General features: G+C 41.0%; 1 long non-coding RNA gene across 1 annotated transcript; it reads right to left on the reverse strand.

Annotated features, from left to right (window-relative positions):
• Positions 1–418: 418 nt before the first annotated feature.
• LOC109220376 lies at positions 419–2,143 on the reverse strand. The gene is made up of 2 exons (XR_002067076.1): positions 1,808–2,143; positions 419–822 (listed from the first exon to the last, which is right to left on the reverse strand). It is a non-coding gene; the product is annotated as an uncharacterized LOC109220376 (long non-coding RNA).
• Between the last annotated feature and the right edge of the window lie 10,385 nt (positions 2,144–12,528).

Here is a 12,528-nt window from a genome sequence, read left to right on the forward strand (position 1 = left end):
AACTGCAAGTCATGACGCTCCTCGACGTACGAGCCTAAACTGCAAGTCATGATGCTCCTTGATGCATGAGCTTAAAATGCACATTGCTACACTTCTGGCCCGCATGAGTCTAAACTGTGTACGGCCAAAAAAAGTGTCTGCTAGGTTGAAAACCTCGAAAGAGGCGGCCTAAGCAAAAGTCAAGACCAAAAAAAAGTCTGCTAGGTTGAAAACCTCGCGAGAGGCGGCCTAGGCAAAAATTAGGACATAAAAAAAAGTTCATCCCTCTGAACTATGTTATGACTTGATCCTCTTCACCGAGGTACGTAGGCAACTTAGACTTTCATTCTAAGTTCAGTCGCATGAGTTTTAAAAACAAATAAAAGTTTGGCATCATCGGATCATTACATTGATTGTTCCAAGTGTAGAGGCTCATATCTATGAGGAAAAGAGACAATTTTCTTTGAAGTATAAAAGATGTTTTATTGATTCAATAGTACAAAAGTTGATACATCAAAAAAATATAGAGACAAAAGGAATTAGACGTTTCCTATACAAAAGCCTAAGTCATGAAAATGATCGTAAACTAGGCTTTGTGGCTGACTCGTCTTGAGTGCATCTTCCAAGTCCATATGACGTCTCCATATTTTTATACACTATCCTCAATGCCTCGTATATAAGAAGTCATCTCTGTTGAAAAAAACCTTCAATCACCACGGGAGCCGCCATTGATAAACTTCAAGACCGTCAAGAAATCAAGTGCAACAGTTGGTGAAGGGGTGACTCCGCATCTTGTATGACATCTCAGACTGATATCTGGACTCATCGAACTTCTTCGCAAGTCTGCAAAAGAAATAACAAAGAGATAAGATTCGTGATGATAGCCGAATCCATTACAAGGCTGTAAAATCAACTTCAAAAATATTTGTTAGGCTAACTAAGAATGAATGGAGCTTCATCTTCAATGAGATTATAGTTCTCGACGTTCGAATTTCATAGGATCAAATTGTTGGTGATGTCGACGCTCCTAGTTCAAGATACAGTTTTTCTGGCCAAAAGCACGCAAACCTGAAAGTTCCCTGCGGTCAGTTGGACTTTCAATATTTTTCTGTTTTTAGCCCGAGAAGAGTTTCGAGATGGAATTTTTATGTGTCGTAGCTCTAGGAGTTTTCTCTCCAACGGAACAAACGTATTGTAATTCCGATACTCCTAGATCAAGATACAATTATTTTCGCTGAAGGTACGCAAATCTAAAAGTTCACTGCAGTTAAGTAGATGTCGCGAATTTCTGTTGATAGCCCGAAAGGAGTTCTACCATGAAATTTATAGGTCCTTTAGGTCTCTGAGTTTTCTTTCTAACGGTGCAAACGGATTGTAATTCCGACACTTGTAGCTCGAGATATGAATTTTTCCACTATAGTGCGCAAAGCTGAAAAGCAATTTCGTGGACAGATGGGTCAAGTTCAGAAAGTTGCTGCGGATAATCTTCTAGGAATTCTTCTATGATATCTTCGATTTCATCATCTATGAGTCTTCTTTCCAATGGCACAGACGGCTCACGATTCGGACGCTCCTAGCTTGAGATATGTGCGTTCCAATGATAGCATGCAGTGCTGTGAAGCCGAAATGACAGACTTGTGTACCGCCTTCAAAAGTTCATTCCGACTTGTCCTGATGGAATCTGGCCCCGAATTTTGGATATGTCACTATGGTGCAAGTTTTGATTCTGCAGAACCAAGCGGATTGCAGTTTGGACATTCCCAGTTCGAGGTACGATTTTTCCAATGCGAGCATGAAAGGATATAAAGTCAAAACAGCAAAGACGCACCAAGTGCTTGCTCGCCGAAGTTGGAAAAGCCTACTCCAGTTGTCTCCCTCGCCAGCCTGCAACAATGTGATATGGTACATGTCGCACTCACTCGCCAAGGATGAAATATGGTCGCTCGAGCTCCAAGCCTGTTTCTCACCAAGTCACAAGGCTGAGATGTACCATATTCTCGCTCGCATGTTGCAAAGTGGGGATATGGCTCGTCGATCAAGCTCGCTTAGGAATACTCTATATGTCTCCCGTCAAGCTGCAAGAAGGGATGTACCAAGTTGCTTTTGTACTCTCTTGAAAACCTGCAAAATAAGAAAAGATTTTGGAGCCCTCGGTGCCAACAAGATGACGTTTTTGCAGATACAGCACAAGTAGCACGACGATCAGCTCGATTAATGGATATCGGTGCCATAGCACGACGTTTCTGCTTTTACGGACACGATGCCAGTGATACGAAGCTGCTGATCCCAAATGATTCATTGGTGCCAATGACACAAAGCTTTGATTCTGTAGCAAGTATCGGTGTCAATGACACGACGCTTCAATGCGGATGGTCAGTATTGTGACGTGCACTTCTCCGTCAAGTCTCGATGAATCGTACCCTTCATGAACCTACAAAAAAGGAGTGTTGATCATCCACTTCTTCTCATGATGCGTATGGGAGAACTCGCCATGTATATCGTCTCCGAGCCTGCAACAAAAGAAAAGGGAAAAAAGAAGTATGCAGCCCTAACAATCCTCTCGATGTCTTCGCTTGATTGATCAAAGATTTGTTGCGTGTGGATCAAAAGGGCTGGAGCTTCGACATTTATAGATATTGTATATCACTGAGTCTTCGTACCAACGATGTAAACAGCTCGTAGTTCGGACGCTCCTATCTTGAGATATGCATTTTTTAGTAAGAGCATGTAAAGCTGAAAAAATCGAGCCAGCAAGTCGGAACTCGTCTTCCAGATTCAGCAAATTATCTGGGAAAACCAAGGGACATTCTGACTGTGATTTCTACATATGTGGTAGCTCTAGGAGTCTAATTTCCAGCGCCACAAACGTCTTGTGATTTGGACGCTCCTATCTCGAGATACGATTTTTTTCGCCAAGAGTGCGTAGAGCTGCGAGATCAACGGGCCAGACGCATACGCCAACTTCAAAAATTAATTCCAGACAATGCACAAGGAATTCGGCTCTTGATTTTTGATATGCTGGATTTCTTTGAGTCTAGAATCAGTAGAATCAAGCGTCTTGCGATTTGGACTCTTTGATCTCAAGATATGAATCTTTTGTCGAGAGCACGCAAAGCTAAAGGAGCTTGTATGTCGAAATCCAGTCATGTAACTTCTGAATGGTATCTGGGGCGATCTAGGAGCAACTGGATTGTGATCTTTATGGAAGTCGTAGTTCGGGAAGTCTAGTTTTCGTAGCCACAAACCGCTCATGATTTCGATGCTCCTATACCAAGATATGATTTTTTTTGGTTAAGTCGCGCAAAGCTGAAATGTCGAGCATGACAGAACTTGAACCAAGTTTAGGAAGCTCACCTGGGATACAATGCGAATTTGAATCCAAATTTTTGACACGTTGCAGTACTACGAGTCTAGTTTCTGTAGCTGCAAACCTCTCATGATTCTGATATTCCTGCACCAAGATATGAGTCTTTCTTTGAAGGCACGCAAAGTTGAGAATTTAAGCGCGGCAGAAAACCTTCATGGAAAACGTTCTAGGACCTCTTCTATTTATAGAAGTGTTAAGTCAGCTGGTGTTAGCTTAAAGAACAAGAACTTTCCTTTAGATTCAATAAGTCGTTGACTAGCAAGCCTTATATGGAAATTTTGAGACAAACATGGAATACAACCAAAAAAAAAAGAGACAAACATGGAAAGTTGTCTGACAATTTGCAAGAATTTTCATTACTAAAATTTGCAATTGCTACTTCCAAATCAGATTATATTGCACACACGTGTTCTACAACCAAAGTATTGGAAGGTTAACTTTTGCTTGGAGTTTGTATTTAGCATTTCACATAAATGTGCAACTCGATAAAAGCTCAGATTTGACCAGTAGAAGTCACCACAAGTGCTAAAACAAAAATATCAACGTTCGTTGATACTTCAAGTCTCATCATTCGTTTCAGCAAGCCTACACTTCGACAAATCTTGAAGTAGGGGGCATCTGTAGACACATAAAATTTATTGGATTTAATCCATACAAAATTTGGATTAAATTCAATTGGGTTAAATAATTAATTTGGGCTTTACAAGTTAAATTAGTCCCTGCTATTATTTTCAGGCCCAAAGTCCATTTCATCTTAAGGCCCAGACTTATGCCATGTGACATGGCATATCCAGTCAAACTCCAGGCCAATAAGGTGATGCCACATGTTAAATAATGTGGCAATCCATGTCAAAAAGCAAGAACCAACCACAAGTCGCCAAGTGGCTAAAATGACACGGACCAATCAAAATCAAGCAAGAGAGTTCTTATGTAGCTTGACTGTCCATCCTCTACAACTATAAATAGAATGGTTACATAACTCTCAAAGGACATTCAGAGTTGGAGAAGAATACTCCGCAATTGGTGAGGGCATCCACAAACATAGAGATCAATCATCAAGTGCTTAGTTCTTCAACAAAGGAGTGATCAACGTAGTTCTTCCCGGAGATCAACCCGTAACAACAAAGTGCTACTCGACGTTCTTGGCGATTAAATACATCACAAGGAGGTCTGCATCATCCTACATTCGAGAAAGACGCTTCTCAAGCCCTCGAATCACGGAGAATTTTAGAGAGGAGAATCCAGGGATACATAGAATTGTACTCACAAATATTTATCAATAAAATCTCTTTTTCTTTATATTATTTTTGTTGCAGTTTATTTTTTTTGTCTTACGAAAATTTGTTGCAAACATGAACATAATCTGAAAATCATGCATCATGTTTTCGCTACCACTTAAGAACTCATCAACTGGATTATATGAAAAAGAGAAAAGCTCATCAAAAAATTAAGGACATTCCATTTGGACAGGAGAAAGATTTTGCTTGATCATCGGTCAATAGCACAGACAAAAGGTAGAACCATTTAAATAGATGATAAGACTATTACAAAGGCAACCGTGAATTCATTAAAAAGGCAACGATTGAAATAATTTGAAGCATTTTAAGATACACAACCTTTGCAAACAGTTTCCTCTTTATTTTTGTTTAAATATTATAATCAATATATTATTATTATAAATTATTTTAAATAAGTAGGATAAGTAAAATTTTAGAAGGGTAAATAAGTAATTTAACTTTTTAATTTAGGGGTTCATGTATATATATATATATATATATATATATATTGAGTTAGTTGTTGTCCAAATTTTTTTTTGGAAACGAACTTTTATTTGATAAATGCTATATTTTCCTTAGAGATTTAATTGTATCCAATAATATAAATTTATTTTATAAGTGGGATTTTACTGGGTATGATGTTGTTGTTTATACTCTTTAATAGATTTTTTGGATTACTTGATCGATCACACAGTTAGTAAAATTTATGCTTTTTACTAATTAAATTTACTTCAAAATACTCACTGAATTATTATATATTACATGATCCGGCATACACATGCAATGGACAAGCAGAGAAACTTGTATACGATAGAAATAGGGGCTACCCGATTTCTTCATTAACTCGAGATGGGGATATTGTGTCAAGGATCTAGGACGTCGAGTCCAGAATCAAAGCCATTTTTCGGACCAAGGTCAACGTCGATAGCGGCTAGAAAAGGACACTCCGAGTGACATCGGCATAGCTTGATAACGAAAAAGGCGAGATATCCGCGACGAGGTTCATGGCGTGAATCTCGAAACGGATCAATCCACGGCGGTTAAGTAGATGTTAATATGATTTCCTACTATAATTAGAAGTGTACCTTATTTAGTACTCCTCTACTATATAAAGAGGGATCCCATTCATTTGTGTTAATATGATTTCCTACTATAATTAGAAGTGTGCCTTATTTAGTACTCCTCTACTATATAAAGAGGGATCCCATTCATTTGTAATCATCATTGTTTACTGACAAGAATATATACGCTCATTACTTTCTTGCTATTTCACTTACTGTTCATCAGAGTTGCTTAATCATTTACTGCTCCTACTATTCCACTTCGAGACTATCCCGAGTCGAGGTCGAGACCTGGCTAGTATACCGGTTTGATTTATTTTATTCTCTAATTTACCCATTTATTTTCTTGCTTGTCAATTGGTATTGGACGAAATCATATTTTCTTAAAACCACAATATAAGTTTAATTGTTTTCCGAATTTGAGGGTAAAGAGTTTGGCGCTATAATAGTGATTGTTCGGTGCTGATTCTGATAACATATTATTTTATGCTTGTTCCTGTAAAGTATCTTTGCTCTCATGTTAAAACATGTTAAACCCACAAAACGCACCCACACATGGTGACAATGGCCTTGGGTTTCACGGGAAAAACGACAATGTAATTGCTCCATGAGCAGAGGTGCCACAGGATGATCTCGAGGGAGCACCGGTTGCCAATCCAGTCGATGTCATTTCGCACGTTGCTCTAAATGCGGACCTAGGCGCGGACCCCGAATGGAGTGCACGCAGAGAAGGTCGATCTGGTGACTTAGGCACACAGGGCAGAGGAGACGTAGGAGTCAATCTCCAAGTGATATTCGAGATGCTATAGGCTCAGCAAGTCGTTATTGCTCAACTACAAAATGAACATAGAGCTGCGGGTGGGGTTGAGCCATAAATCACTCGTCGTACCAAGCCAGTGCCAGAAAGGTCGGATGGTAATGAATCGGGGACCGATCATACAATAATAAAAATGCTCGAGGAGCTCACCAGAATAATTGAGTCAGGAGAGAAGAAAATCGAAGCTAATGACAAAAGGGTAGAAACGTACAACTCACGAGTTGACCAAATACTGCGGGCACCCCCGATTCTAAAAGGTTTGGATTCGAAGAATTTCGTGTAGAAGCCTTTCCTTAAAATGCGGCTCCGAAGCCCATTCCTAAGAAGTTACGTATGACAGATATACCTAAGTACAACGAGACTACCAATCCTAATGAACACATCACTTCATACACATGTGAAATAAAGGGGAATGACTTTGAAGATGATGAGATTGAGTCCGTTTTGTTGAAAAAGTTCGGGAAAACTTTATCAAAGGGGGCAATGATATGGTACCACAATTTGCCGCCCAATTCTATCGATTCTTTCGTCAAGCTCGCTGATTCATTCGTAAAGGAACACGCCGGGGCAATAAAGGTCGCGACAAAGAAGTCGAACCTCTTCAAAGTGAGACAGAAGGATAATTAAATGTCAGGGGAGTTCGTGTCTAGATTTCAGATGGAAAGCATGGACCTACCCTCGGTTGCCAATGATTGGGTTGTCCAAGAATTTACTCAGGCTTTGAACAAACGGAGTTCGATAGCATCAAGTCAGCGAAAGTAAAATTTGATTGAATACCCTGCAGTGACCTGGGTCGATGTGTATAATTGATACCAATCGAAGATCAAGGTCGAGGATGATCAGTTGGGAGCTCCATCCGGTTTCGTTTATCGAAACAGGTCCGAAGGAAGGATTCAAATGGACATTAAGAGAGAACCCCGATCGAACAGAGATCGATACCAACCAGATAGCGCAGATCGAAGGAACAATGGACCAGGACGTAATCCTGTAGAAAATGATCAAAGGAATGATCGATGTCAAAATTCTCGAGGGCTCATGAGCAAGAATGGCTTCGATAAACACATCGAGCCAAAAGAAGCACCACGGTTATCGAAATAGCCCTTCAACATAGATGCTTCAGGTATCGTGTCAGCCATTGGACGAATCAAGGATACTAGATGGCCCTAACCATTTCAAACCGATCCAGCTCAAAGGAATCCAAATCAAATGTGCAAGTACCATGGAACTCATGGTCACCGAACCGAGGACTGCAGACAATTAAGAGAGGAGGTAACTCGTTTATTCAATGAGGGTCACCTTTAAGAATTCCTAAGTGATCGAGCCAAGAATCATTTCAGGAAAAGGGATGCCAATGGGAAAAATGAACACGACGAGCCGCAACATGTAATTCATATGATCGTCGGAGGACTCGATATTCCATAGGTTCCCGTGTTCAAACGCACTAAAGTATCAATTAATAGGGAAAACCAGACCCGAGACTATGTGCCAGAAGGCACCGTATCATTCAATGACAAGGAAGAAGAAGGAGTTTCTCAGCCTCACAACGATGCCCTGTTAATTTCTATCTTATTGAATAAAGTTCAATTAATAGTGTATTAGTGGATCTAGGAAGCTCGGCGAATATCATCCGATCAAGGGTCGTGGAGCAGCTCAACCTACAAGATCAAATCGTGCTCGCAACTCCGGTTTTGAATGGTTTCAATATGGCCGGTAAAACAACTAAAGGAGAGATTATCCTACTAGTAAACGTGGCTGGAACTATCCAAGATACAAAGTTTCACGTGATTGAGGGCGACATGAGGTACAACACCCTACTCGGGAGGCCTTGGACCCACAACATGAGGGCAATCACCTCCACCAGCCTCAACCAAATCGGAGAAGCAGGAAATGGGAGAGGAAGAGGAAGATCTTTTGACCCCTCGAACTTTTGTTGTTCCCAAAGATTCCGACACCACCAAATCAATGGTCGAAGAGGTGAAACGGGTTATATTGATCGAGTACCTACCCGAGCGAAATGTATTCCAGGGAACGGGGTTAACCCCCGAACTCAGGAAATAGCTTATTTAATTTCTTATTGATAACATAGATTATTTTACTTGGTCCTACTTAGACATGACAGGGCTCACGCCGGAGATAACAACACATCGACTAAGCCTAGAGTCAAAGTTTAGACTGGTGAAACAAAAGAGAAGGCCTCAGTCTTAGGTAAAGCAAGCATTCATAAAGGACGAGGTTACTAAACTTTTCAAAATAGGGTCCATTCGGGAAGAGAAATATCCCGAATGATTAGCCAATGTAGTCGTAGTTCCTAAAAAGGGGAACAAACTTAGGATGTGTGTAGATTACAAGGATTTAACAAGGCATGTCCCAAAGATTCTTCTCCACTGAGTAACGTCGATCGCATTATCGACGCCACGGCCGGCCACGAGATCCTTAGTTTCCCCGATGTATATTCTGGGTACAATCAAATTCGAATGAACCTAAAAGATCAAGAAAACACTTAATTTATCACCAAGTATAGAACATATTATTATAATGTAATGCCCTTCGGGCTAGAAAACGCAGGAGACACCTACCAACGCCTAGTAAATAAAATGTTCTAAGAACAAATAGGTAACTCAATGGAAGTATATACTAATGACATGCTAGTTAATTCCCTACGCGCATAGGCCCATTTGACACATTTGCAGGAAACGTTCGAGATATTGAGAAAATACAACATGAAGCTCAACCCCAAGAAATATGTTTTCGGGGTCGGTGGGCAAGTTCCTTGGCTTCATTGTGTCGAATCGAGGAATCAAGATCAACCCCAATAAAATCAAGTCTATCGAAGACATCACCATCGCGAACAGAGCTAAAGTCGTGCAAAGGCTGACAGGGTGGATAGCTGCCTTAGGCCGATTCATATCGAGATCGTCGGATTGGAGTCATAGATTCTTTTCTCTACTCAAAAAGAATAACGATTTTGCCTGGACCTCGAAATGCCAACGGGCGTTAGAAGAATTGAAGCGATACCTCTCGAGCCCAGTATTGCTTCATACTCCAAAGGCAGATGAAAAACTCTACTTGTAATTGGCAGTCTCAAAGATCACGATAAGTGGTGTCCTCGTTCGAGAAGAGCAAGGTATGCAATTCCTTGTTTATTATGTAAGTCGAACTCTAAGAGAAGCAGAAACTAGTTATCCACACTTAGAGAATTTGGCATTTGCACTGATAAGTGCCTCTAGGAAGCTAAAACCATATTTTCAATGTCACCCCATATGTGTATTAATCACTTACCCGCTTCGTAATGTTTTGCGTAAGCCCGAACTATCGGGCCGATTGGCCAAATGGGCCGTCGAACTCAGTAGGTATGATATCGAATATCAACCCCGAACGACCATCAAGTCTCAAAGTTTAGCATACTTCGTGGACGATTTCACGCCAACCCTCGTACCCGAAGTCGAGAAAGAACTCTTGTTAAGATCAGGTACATCATCGGGGGTTTGGACCCTTTTCACAAATGACGCTTCGAATGTGAAGGGATCCGGGCTAGGCAATATTTTGAAGCCGCACTATTAGACAACACATCAAAACTTCTAAGTTGACTAACAATGAGGCCGAGTACGAGGCCATGATTGCAGGTCTCGAACTAGCTAAAATCTTGGGGGCGGAAGTCATTGAAGCCAAATGCAACTCTTTACTGGTAGTAAACCAAGTAAACAAAACCTTCAAGGTTCGAGAGGATAGAATTCAAAGGTATTTGGACAAGCTGCAGGTAACTTTGCACCATTTTAAAGAATGGACCTTGCAGCACGTACCTCGCGAGCAGAACAGTGAAGCCGATGCCCCTGCAAATTTGGGGACATTAGTCGAGGAGGACGAAATCAGCTCAGGGACTGTCGTTCAACTCTCGAGATCCGTGATCGAAGATGGTCACGCTGAGATAAACTCCACAAGCTGAACGTGGGATTGGAGGAATAGGTATATTGAGTATTTGAAAAACGAAAAGCTCTCATCGGACCCTAAAGAATCGAGGGCCCTACGATCAAGTTCGATTCACATTGGCTGAAGATGGAATATTATACAGGAGGACATTCGACGAATCATTAGCAGTATGTTTGGGATTAGGGGACACGGATTATGTTCTACGAGAAGTCCATGAAGGCACTTGCGGGAACCATTCCAGCATCGAATCATTGGTTCACAAAGTCATCAAAGCAGGATATTATTGGGACACTATGGAAACGGATACTAAGGAGTTCGTTCGAAAATGTGACAAATGCCAAAGGCATGCGCCAATGATCCACCAACCCGGAGAGAAACTTTATTCAGTCTTATCCCGTGGCCATTCATGAAGTGGGGGATGGACATCGTTGGTCCTCTGCCATCGGCCCCAAGTAAAGATAAGTTCATCTTATTTATGACTGATTGTTTCTCTAAATGGGTTGAAGCACAGGCTTTCAAGAAAATTGAGAGAGAAAGAAGTTATAGACTTCATCTGGGATCACATCGTATGCCGATCCGGGATACCCGCCGAGATAGTGTGCGACAATGGAAAACAATATATCATCAAAGTAACAAAATTCCTCGAGGATCACAAAATAAAAAGGATACTGTCTACGCCATATCATCCTAGTGGGAATGGACAGGCCGAATCGACGAACAAGACCATCATTCAAAACCTAAAGAAAAGATTGAACGACGCTAAGGGAAAATGGAGAGAAATTTTGCTCGATGTCATTTGGGCATATCGTACAACGACAAAATCCAGTATGGGGGCAACGGCTTTCTCCTTAGTATACAGCACCAAGGCTTTGATCTCGATCGAAGTCGGGGAACCAAGCGTCAGGTTTCGATACACAACGGAAGGATCAAACCACAAGGCTGTGAGTACGCATCTCGAATTGTTAGACAAAAAATGGGAAGCCGCCCTCATTCGAATGGCCGCCCAGATACACTAAATCAAAAGATATTATAATCGAAGGGCCAATCTTCGACACTTCAAAATAGGGGACTTAGTCCTGAGGAAAGTCACCCTCCATACTCGAGACTTGAACAAAGGGAAGCTTAGCCCAAATTGGGAAGGGCCATATCAGGTCCTCGGTGTCATCGGAAAAGGATCTTACAAACTTGACACAAAGAAGGGCGAACAATTGCCAAACAATTGGAACATATCACTCCTCAAACAATATTACTGCTAAGGTATGACTTTCTCCCATTCCGTTTGTATTTGATACTAACTTATTGAAGGTGTTCGATCGGAGACATCGAGAAGCTCTTCAACACGAAGACCTTAGGTTTTAAATCACGCGTTGTACTCTTTTTCCCTTAGATCGGTTTTTATCCCAAATGGGTTTTTTCGGCGAGTATTTTAACAAGGCAACAATTGTATGTGCTACCTAGGGACAATTCAAGTATCCGAGGCTTCTTTACAATCAACCTCGAATACTGGGGGGCATCACCTTCAGATGTTATGTTTTCAAAGAAGATGCTTCGTATCAACAGGATCTCAATAGGAAAATTTTGTAAAGGGTCAAACGGACAAACGAACCGTGCCCATGTAGATTGTCCCACCCTAATGACAAAACATGTACGCATGGATGATATATTGAAAGAAGTATTTTTTCCTTATCAGATGTTCCATGCCTTAGTAAAATTTCTACTTTAAAATTTTGTACTTACGGAAATCGGCTCAAGAGACAATCGCGACTAAAGCTCGAGAAATTAACCCCGTACTCGGGGACTGTCGTCCGAAAATCGACATGCTCAAATAGTTAAACTTTGAAACCTTAAGACCTTAAAGAAGGTAATCCTGGATTTTATAGGCCACGGCCACCCCACTCGAGGACTAATATTTCGAACAAGTTTGAAGTATAATCAATAGACAAGCCCAATTGGCAAATATCAAGTTAAAGGCTACGGTCAAACTAACCCGATTCGGAGACATCCGAATTCCATAATAAAATAGGCCTTCAAATATTTTCACAAAACTGGTTAAACAAGGCTACCCTCGGCAAAATTTCAAAGGGTTTCGATATCATCAAC

The sequence above is a fragment of the Nicotiana attenuata genome, unplaced genomic scaffold (genome assembly GCF_001879085.1).
Source record: "Nicotiana attenuata strain UT unplaced genomic scaffold, NIATTr2, whole genome shotgun sequence".
Lineage (NCBI taxonomy): Eukaryota > Viridiplantae > Streptophyta > Magnoliopsida > Solanales > Solanaceae > Nicotiana > Nicotiana attenuata.